The sequence below is a fragment of the Mustela lutreola genome, chromosome 6 (genome assembly GCF_030435805.1).
Source record: "Mustela lutreola isolate mMusLut2 chromosome 6, mMusLut2.pri, whole genome shotgun sequence".
Lineage (NCBI taxonomy): Eukaryota > Metazoa > Chordata > Mammalia > Carnivora > Mustelidae > Mustela > Mustela lutreola.
Genome location: NC_081295.1, coordinates 20007501 through 20017427, shown reverse-complemented (window position 1 = coordinate 20017427; position 9927 = coordinate 20007501). Strand labels below are relative to the sequence as shown.

The 9927-nt window shown below is 34.9% G+C and overlaps 1 pseudogene; it reads right to left on the bottom strand.

Annotated features, from left to right (window-relative positions):
* Nucleotides 1-644: 644 nt before the first annotated feature.
* LOC131834547 (CWF19-like protein 1) overlaps nucleotides 645-9927 on the bottom strand; it is a 53746-nt pseudogene continuing 44463 nt past the window's right edge.

Sequence of the window (9927 nt, the reverse complement as noted above, 5' to 3'; positions counted from 1 at the left end):
GATGTATTTCTCTAAGAAATGGCTAGCATTATAAAGGAATATATAAGGATTAGATTTGATTAATATATACATATATGCTGATATGTATTATTATTTTGAGTACTGATAAAAATAAGGTTCTAAAATGTCATTGGCTTATGCAGTTTTGAGAAAGAGTTTTGTAGTAGCGTGTTGTACCTTTCCCTACAACACACACACACACACACACACACACATACACACACACTAAATAGTGCATTAGTAATAAATAATAAATAATAAATAAATAAATAATCAACGAACCAAGTACTTATCTAATTAGGTATTATTTTTTTGCTTTAGGTTAAAGCAAAAAAAAACAGAATTTCTGTTGACCTTACCCATGATTCATTTATTTTTTTTTCATGGAAAAACACTTGTATTTTATTTGATAATTTAAATGCTTTTTTGAAAATGTAGGTAAACACAATCTGTACTTGGAGCTGGATGACAGACAGGCTTTTAACATAAGATGTTCATCCTAGAAGGTGATTTTTTCCAGAAAACATTTCAATATTGGGTCTCTTTGCTGCAGGTGTTTCCACAGGAGTCCCTGAGAGACTAATTTCTTTATGAACAGGTTGCTACTACTTCTTGTGAAGTTCACAAAGCACCTTTCTCTTTGCTCAGTCATCAAGAATGAAGTCAAAGAGCTCAAAGTTTCTCCAGAAGCTGTGAGCCAGGGTTGCCTCTTCCTTGCTCATGTGGCACTGCCACCAGTCAGACAGTCGGGAATATTAAGAATGGCTTCACTGGCCAGTACCCCCTTTTTTTAACTGCAAGGGAATTTTTTTTTTTTTTTAAATTTTGTGGGAAAGTTTCTTTCCTCTGTCAATTTCAACATAAAAATACATTGCTCCTGGCTGTGCAATAGGCTTGATGCCAGAGTGCTCTGGATTTCCAACAGCTAGCTCTATCTGTTGTTCCTGTGCCTGGATAACAAAGACTTCTTTAATGTCATCAACAGAGCAATGGCTGGGTGGCACAAAGATGACCTGTAGCTGGAGGTGACAGATCTTACAATGTCTCTAAAACAGAACATTCCATTTCCCTTGACTTTTGCAAAACTGTCTTAGTGGAGTCTTATAATTCTTCATCTCTTCTACATCTTGCTGAAAGCTCCATCATTGACTGGTAGTGTCCAATGTGCAGGATGTGGCCATGGTCAGATAAGCCTCCTTTTACCAGGGAAAGGTAGCAATGTGTGTAAATACTGACCACCAAATGCTTTTCCATTTCTGGACTGGCAAGGCAAACCCAGCAAGGTTCTGGAGGCTGAGGAAGTTGGGAGGCTGCTTTGGATGAAGAGATGCCTCTGCCTGTAGATGAATGCTTTCCTTTTCTGTTTCAATCTACCTACCCCCTTAGCCATCTTCTAGAATAACAGAGTATTTACAGATGATTAAGGAGATAAAAATGTACATATAGCCTTTAGAAGATCATTGGTCGTGTAAGCAGGAATGATTTCATCTTTTGTGTGTGGGTTGGTTATAAAGCATCTATTTAATTTTAACCATCCTTATTGTGAGCCAGCTTTGTGAAGTGGGAGAGAGCCATCTGCTCAGAAAGGTGATTATGAATAACACATAATGAAGCCTCATCAGACCGCCACTGACTGGGACAGAATTACATGGTGATCTGGACAGAGCTTAGAGATCAGGAAACAAGGCTTTGAATAGGTATTCTCCCACTTACTACCACTGTGACTTCACAGAATTAGTCCTCCCTTCATCTGCAAAATGACAATTGTATCTACTTCCTAGAGTTTTTGTGAGGATTAAATAAAAAAGAGCATGGATAGCCCTGTGAATGGCCCATCATCTACATTCAATAAGTGTTAGAAGGTATTTGTCAAGAACTTTATGAAGTAAGATTTTCTACTGATTCAAGCACTCATGGATATTTTTAAAAAACGTATCTGAGACTTTTGTTCTTTGCCATAAAACTTAATATAAACACTAATCATAAAAATATTTCCATCTGTTATAATATTACTGATAGTCATTATAGAATTTTCCAACCCTATATTTCTTATTTTTTTCCTAGTCCTTATTTCTAGATTTTCTGCCAAATTTCCCCAAATCATGACTACTTCACTCTGAGAAAAGATTAATTTTTTTACTCTTCTGTTCAGTCTCAGGGTCCTGATTCTCACAAACTTGATTTTCCACACCCTCCTTTGCCAATTGTTTTCTGGATAGATACAGCTAAAGGGAGACAAAATAAAATAAAACAATAAAAAAAAATGGAGGACAATGGGAGAGAAACCAGGTTCCTTTGTTGCCTTCTTTCTTGGCTTTGGGATACATTTTTTGTAGAGACAGAGTCCCCATAATTCCTTCTCTTTCTAGCAGACCTTCTCTCTGTGGCCATAATTTTTATTGAGCCAAACCTTGCCATGATCCCAGTTCCCAACTGGGCCTTGCTTCCACAAGTGGCTGTTCATCTACGATTCCAGCTCCTGTCCGTACGTTCTGTATGCTCAAGCTTTTGCAGCATCATTTCCTCCTTTGTCTCCCCAGCTCTAGAATAACTTTTGACTGACACTAATTTCTGGGTATTGATTGAAACCTTGGGTGTCCTCACCATTCTCTGATTGTCTTTGTAGGTCTTCCTCTTCCATTGTAACTAGTTATCAGTACTATTAAACTACTTGGTCTGGGTTCTCCTCCTTTTAGACAGGACAGGTTCAATTATGGTAATACTACAACTGTTTTCTAAGCAACTGACCTACTGTAGACATCTGATTTTTAGAATTTTTTTGTTTATAGAATTTTCTTGAATTCCAGAGGACATTTTAAAAAAGTAAATATAGGATTATGAGTTTTTTTTTTTTGAGAAAGTTAAAAAAATGCCTGCTCCAGACTTTGACAATGAATTTTATTAGCAAATATCTAAATAGTAGATATTTTGTGCCCAAGATCCGTAAGTGAAAAAAGTACAATGAATTCCAAAACAGGGGCACATTCCCAAGAAAAGAAGAAAAGACTATTTTCATCATTTCTTCCTGTTAGTATTATAGCTCTTGATATTTTGGAATTTGAAGTAGAAATAATTTAATTAGTTTCAAGTTTATCCTAAATAAAAGAGTGTGCAATTCTAAACTAAATCTCAAAATTTATGCAGTAAGAGTTTTTTTCCCTATGCTTTTCATGCCTATAGTTCCCACAAATTGAATAAGCAAAAGAAGAAAATACTAATCAAATACTAGGGAAAAAATAACTAATATCAGAAAACAAATTCTCTGCTTAATTACAGAGAATATGATAAAGTCAGCCTGATATTTCCAAATTTTTGCTTAAAGTCAGCCTGATATTTCCAACTTTTTGCTTAAGTCAATGCAAAAGAATTGACCTAGATCATTTGTAATTCAAGGGAAAAATTTCTGCTCCAAATAAAAAAGGTGGATTGAGTTATGAAGTTTAAGAAAATCATATTAACCTAACATCTCAAGTAAAACACAACCAGATTCTCTTGGGCAACCACAAGGCTATATAAATAAGCTTTCCTCTTTGCGCAGGTGAGTTGCTTTCAAAAGGAAAGAGAACATAGGACAGTCAGAGTGTCCTGAGATATATACTTTTTAAAAATTGTCTAAGTTGGTTCTTTTCTGTTTTCCATGATCAAGGGGAAAATACCAATAAGTCAGGGTTATGGAACTTGTCTAAAGTTGTAGAATATCTACTCTGTTGGATTTATGTGACCATAGTGTTAATATAAATAAATAAATTTATTAAATTGACCATTTTAGGCAAGTGTACATTGAGGTAAGGTAAGAATTACCTGAGTTGATGCAGCTGGTGTGGAGCAAATCTTATTGATCTTGAAAAAAATCACAATTTGCCAACAATAATAAAGCTCTAATTAAAAAAAAAAAGGCTATTCAGAAAGGAAACCAACATTAATGAGAGCATTCCTTAAAACTGTTTCTCAAAGTAATAACCTGTAAAATAAGTCAATTAGGAAAAATGTAGTGTTTTAATGGTACATAAAGAGTTTGTAAAAGAAGAAACTAGGTCCAGGATTTAGACAGCTGTGGATTCCATCATTATAAAAATGTAATATAGTAATGGAAAAATATGGTTAAATGTTGATGCAATTATAAAAGAAACTAGGAAACATCATATGACAAGTAAGTAAATTACTTACTTGTCATATGACAAGTAAGTTAATACAACACTTATTTATTAATTTTTTAATTTAATAGACTATTTTTTTTTAGCAGTTTCAGTTTATAGAAAATATGGAGAATTCCCATATACTCATTCTCTCCTCTGAGTGTAGTTTTCCTTACTATTAATCTTACATTAGTGTGAACATTTGTTACAATTGATGAGCCCATATTGATACATTATTATTAACTGAAATTCATAATTTATATTAGAGTTCACTCTTTGTGCTGTGTATTCTATGAGGTTTGACAAATGTATAAATGTATTATATGTACACATTACAGTATCATACAGAATAATTTAACTGCTCCAAAAATTCCCTGTGCTCTGTCTATTCATCCCTCCCTCCACCTCTCCCAACTTCTGGCAACCACTGATTTTTTTTTATAACCTTCATAGTTTCCTCTGTTCCAGAATGTCCTATAGTGGGAATTACATGGTATGTAGCCTTCTCAGATTGAATCCTTTCACTTACCAATATGCATTTAAGTTTTCTCAATGTCTTCTCATGGCTTGATTGCTCCTTTATTTTTATTGGTGGGAAATATTCCACTGTATGGATATACCACAGTTTCCTTATCCATACCCCTATCGATGGACATCTTACTTGCTTCCAGGTTTTAGCAATTATGAATAAAACTGTTATAAACAGTCAGGTGTAGGTTTTTGAGTGGACATAAGTTACAATTCATTTGGGTATTTCTGGGATTTTTAATATTTATGAAAGTTTTATGAAAACCTCATGCTATAAATTCAAATGTTTCTACTACATTGACAAATTTCAAGAAAAAATATATATATACAAATTTACCCAAAGAAGAATTGGAAGGTCTGAGTGGTCCTTTACTTACTAGAAGAGTGAATCAGTAGTCAAAAATCTTTCCACTAAGAAAATTCCAAGCACAGAGTCTCTATCAACAAGTTTAAACCAGTGTTCAAGTAAATTTTTGCAAACGTCCTCATACTTTTTTAGGGCACTAAAAGCTTATTTATGAGGCTAGTGTAATTTTAGTGCCAAAATGCAACAAAGATAGTAAAGAAAGAAAAACGAGCAAAATTTATTTAAGAAACATGATGCAAAAATCATAAGTAATTTGCTAGCAAGAAGAATTTAGAACATACAAAAAGTATAAATGGTATAATCCATGTGACAAAGTTGCTTTTACTTCTGGAAGATAAAGTATTAATATGGAAACGTTAATATAATTTGTCATATTGTAAAATTAAAGATCATAAAATACCTCAACAATTGCCCACACAGCACTTATTAAAATACAATGTGCATTGATGTTGATGTTCTTGACAAATTAGAAACAGAAGGGAATTTCCTTAATGTGACTGAAAATCAACAGTGAACTTTATACACAGTGAGAACAAAATATCGAGAAGCTTTGTTTCTGAATTCAGGAAGAAGACTTAGATTCCAAGCAATACCTCTATTATTTAATTTTTTACCAGTTTTTCTAACTAGTGCAGTATGACAAGAAAAAGAAGTAAATGTGTAATGATTGGAAAGAATAAAAAAATAAAAATTAATTTTCAAATCATATAGCTATGCATAAGAAATAACAAAAACACTTGCAAATAATCATTCAAATTAGTAGAAGAGTAAGAAAAAGTTGCTAAATAAAAATCTGCATAGTAAAATAGTGTTCTCAAATAACAGTAATAAATGGTAAAAATACAAACAAAAAGGTTTGAATATTTATAACACCAAACATAAAAGTTACATAAAAACATATCTGACAGAATATGCTCAAGAACTCTGAGAGATATTTTAAAATTTATTGAAAGATATTAAACAATACCTAAATGAATTAAAAAATAAATTATATTAATTGATTTTACCTTTAAAAAAGTCTAGTCAAAATTATAGCATTTTCTTTCCATAGAAATTAATAAGCTGTTTCTAAAATTTATATGTAAATTCAAGAGGGTACATAAATCAAGACAGTCTTGAAATAGAAAAATCAGAGCTAAGGCTTGCTTTATTAGATATTAAGATTTATTACGGATCTATAATAATTAAGGTAATGTGGTATGGGTGCAGAAATAGACTAATGAAATAAAATGGACAGCCTAAAAGCAGATATAGATATACAGGCATATATGTGACCAAGATGGCATGGAAGATTAGTGGAGGATGAACAATGTCTTCCATAAATACTGTTCAGATCAAATGTATCCATATGAACAACAAATCAAAATGCTACTTTATGCACACATAAAATCAAGTCTGGGTGGATTAAAGACCTAAATGCGAAAGACAAAATTATCAACACAGGAAAATATCTTCATGATGTCAGGTAGCAAATGATCTATATCCATTGACTGCAGTTGGAGTATAAAATATGAAAACACATAATAGTAGACCACTAATAATATTCATAGAACTGAATATGTCATTCTTTGATATTTTAATATGTAAATATTATGCTAAATACTTAAGCATTCTTTTATTAAGAAAATATAAACACTTCAAGTGTAAAACGACATAGCAGCAAGCAACAATATTTGCTCAGCATTGCACAATAAGAAATAGAAAATTTGCATAAAGGCCTTTTTATATGCATTATAGTAAACTTTTAGTATAGGAATACCTAATAGATTTTAAACATTCTTTGCCATTTACTTAATGTAACTGTTTCTATTTTGTTATTCAAATAATATTACAAGTTGACCATTTATTTCTAAATATAAAAATAAAAATGTGCGAGAAGAACGGGAGATAATTAAACTGCCAGAATGTGTATGTGTGCCTTTGAGAATTATTTTTCTATTTTGCTTCATCAAATGCGATTTGTTTTAAAGGCTACCCTGATTTCCAAAAAGCTGCTAAAGCACAAGTTATTTCTTCCAATGTAATCCTTTCATTTCATAAAATGCCAGATTGTATAGCAAAAATTTTAGAAAGACTTATTTGTATAATCTGTTCAGTGTAATAATGTAAAAGTTGCATTCCTAAGTTAATGTGTGTTATGGAAAATCATTTAGTGGGGAAGAGGGGGGAAGGACTACTGACGTTCAATCCTATAATAACGAAGTGGTTTTTTACTCTAGGAATGTCAACAATGATAGTGTTTTTCGAGCTATTATGGACTGAAAGTTTCTGTTCCCCTCAAATTCACACACTGAAGCCATATCCCCCAATGTGACTCTATCTGGAGACACAGCCCATGAAGAGGTGATAAAAGTTAAATTAGGTCATGAGGCTGAGACACTCATCCTATAGAGCTTATGCCCTTCTAGGAAGGGGAGACACTGTCATGTGAGGACACAAAGAAAAGGCAATCTTCTGCAAGCTAGGAAAAGTTCTCACCAGAAACCAATCAGCTAGCACCTTGACTTTGGACTTCCCAGCCTTCAGAACTGTGAGAAAATAAAATTCTGTTGAAGCCACCCAGTCTATGGAATTTTGTTAAGACAGCACAAATTACTAATACAAGACCTAAAAATGAGTAGCTATAAAATCTAACCCTCTCTCCCTAAATGTAGCATTTATGACACTTAGCCTTTCCTTTCTGCTGCCATTTGTAAACAATTAGCAGAGTTTCTTATGAACAGTATTTATCTCATCCTTGTTTTTTCAACCAGCTTTTGTCATTTAAAGAATCATCCAAAAGTTAATGAATTAAAACATCCGTTAATTTTGTTCGCAATCTTACGGGTCAGCGTGGAGATCACAGCTGGGAGTTTCTATTCTTCTAGTTCTTCCAGTCTAAGCTGGGATCCCCATGTGTTGGCAGCCACCTGAATGTCTGCTGGGCAGATCTCTCTCAGGAGGATGGCTAGTCATCAGCTGGGACAACAAAAGTGACTGGGCTGCCTATCTCTCACCCTCTGTCACGCTAGCCTGGACTGACTGATGACAACTCCAGGGCTGCAAGAAGCCAGATCAGTCCCAAGCTCAGAACTTGAACTGTGCTCCTTCCTTCAACTCAGTCTGTTGGTTAAATCAAGGCAAAAGACTAGACCTGAGTCTTGGCAGCACAGAGAGAAAAAGCAGAGCAATGTGGCTGTTTTTGCAATCTACACTAGTCAAACAATGCCTATGGATATCTAAACAGCATAGCTGTATTTCTGAAGCAATGATGGCTCTCCATCCCCGCTGCTGTGGCAGAGATAACCAACAGTAATCTAAGACAACGAAGCCTGTCTTTTCAAGTAGTTGATGGTGTGACAGTCTATTCAAGTTATAAAAATCTTCCAGAAACATAAAATTGTTAACTCCTGGGGGATGGCATTCCTTTTCAATCCTTTGCGACTTAACGCTATCTATACCTACACTCAGAACCCAAACTTCCAAGAGGAAGTTTTTAAAAATCTATATACTGTTATTTTCCTTGTTACATGAAGTAATCTTTTAAATAGTTTGACCCAGGTTAGTGAGAATTTCCAGAAACCTTCCATAATCAGCACAATAGAAGTATAAGTTTTGAGGCTGAAACAATAAAGCAATGTAATTTTTCCTCCCCAAAACCTTGCAAATGTCCATGTGGCTCTTTTTCTCCCTGCCCTTGGCTGAAATCTCAAAGAAGCTATTAGATAATAAAAGCCTTGTAGGCTCTTTGACCCTGAAAATGGTTTTTAGATCAATAATTAGTATGTTCAGTCTCAAGTAGTAATACAGACTCCAAATTTTGTTCTAGGTTAAATCTTCTATCCTTGTATTAATTAGGACAGATCAAGTTGTGCTGTGGTAACAGACAGACCCAACACAAGTTCTGGATTTTTGTTTGTTTTTTCTTTGTTTATCCTAAGTCCTTTAGTACCAAAGCAGTAACTCCTCTGTAATAACTCAGTAATCAAAGCGGTCTCTCTTGGGATGGTGCCATGTTGAGTAGGGACCTCCTTGCTGCTGGGAAAGAGGGAATAACAGAGTCACACAGAGGGTTCTTATTGTTGCAGTCTGAAAGTGACACATGGCATTTTCAGTCCAGTTTCAGTTTTTTATAGTCCCAGGCCCCATGTAATTGAAAGGGGCTGGAAAATGTGTCTTCATTTTCCTGAAAAAGGGAATAGAGGGATGTTGGTGAGATCTGGTGCTGGGTGCCCTACCTCTCTCTCAGCTCACACCTGCTGGGAAGAGGAAATGTAGAATTCTTTTCTTTTTTATTGCCTCGTATTTCTGTCCCTGCTTCTCTACCCCACACATCAAAGCAAAGATGACATTGTTCCCCCCAAATGGAAGGGAGAAGAGAAGGGAAAGTAAGGGACAGTAAAGGTGTTTCTTCCGGTACTGCTGGGAGCTGGTGCAATACTTTCTGGCTTGGTTAGTGTTTTACAATGGATTCTTCTACTGTGGGCTGCATGGGTTCTTTGGAAATTCTCCCGTTACTGCAGATTGCTTATTGGTAGGTCTTTGACATTTTCTCACTGACTATTTAAAACTCCTTGTTATCCACCTATGCCTGGGTCTCTACCACACATCCTGGACAAAGTCACTTTTAGACACAAGGTCACGTCTTCCCAGTTCAAAGGGAAAACACACACATCGAACTTGTCAATAGAAAAGGTTCCCTCAATGAAGCCATCTTCCTGGTTACCACTGTCCGCCTTACCCACTTCTAGGCTTTTAAATTCCTCAGGGCTGGTGCAGACACCAGTCTTGTATCACCCAGCCTTCAAGAAATATAAATCAAGTCTTGGGCACCTGGGTGGCTCAGTGGGTTAAGCCTCTGCCTTCAGCTCAGATCATGATTTCAGGGTCCTGGAATCAAGCCCTGCATTGGGCTCT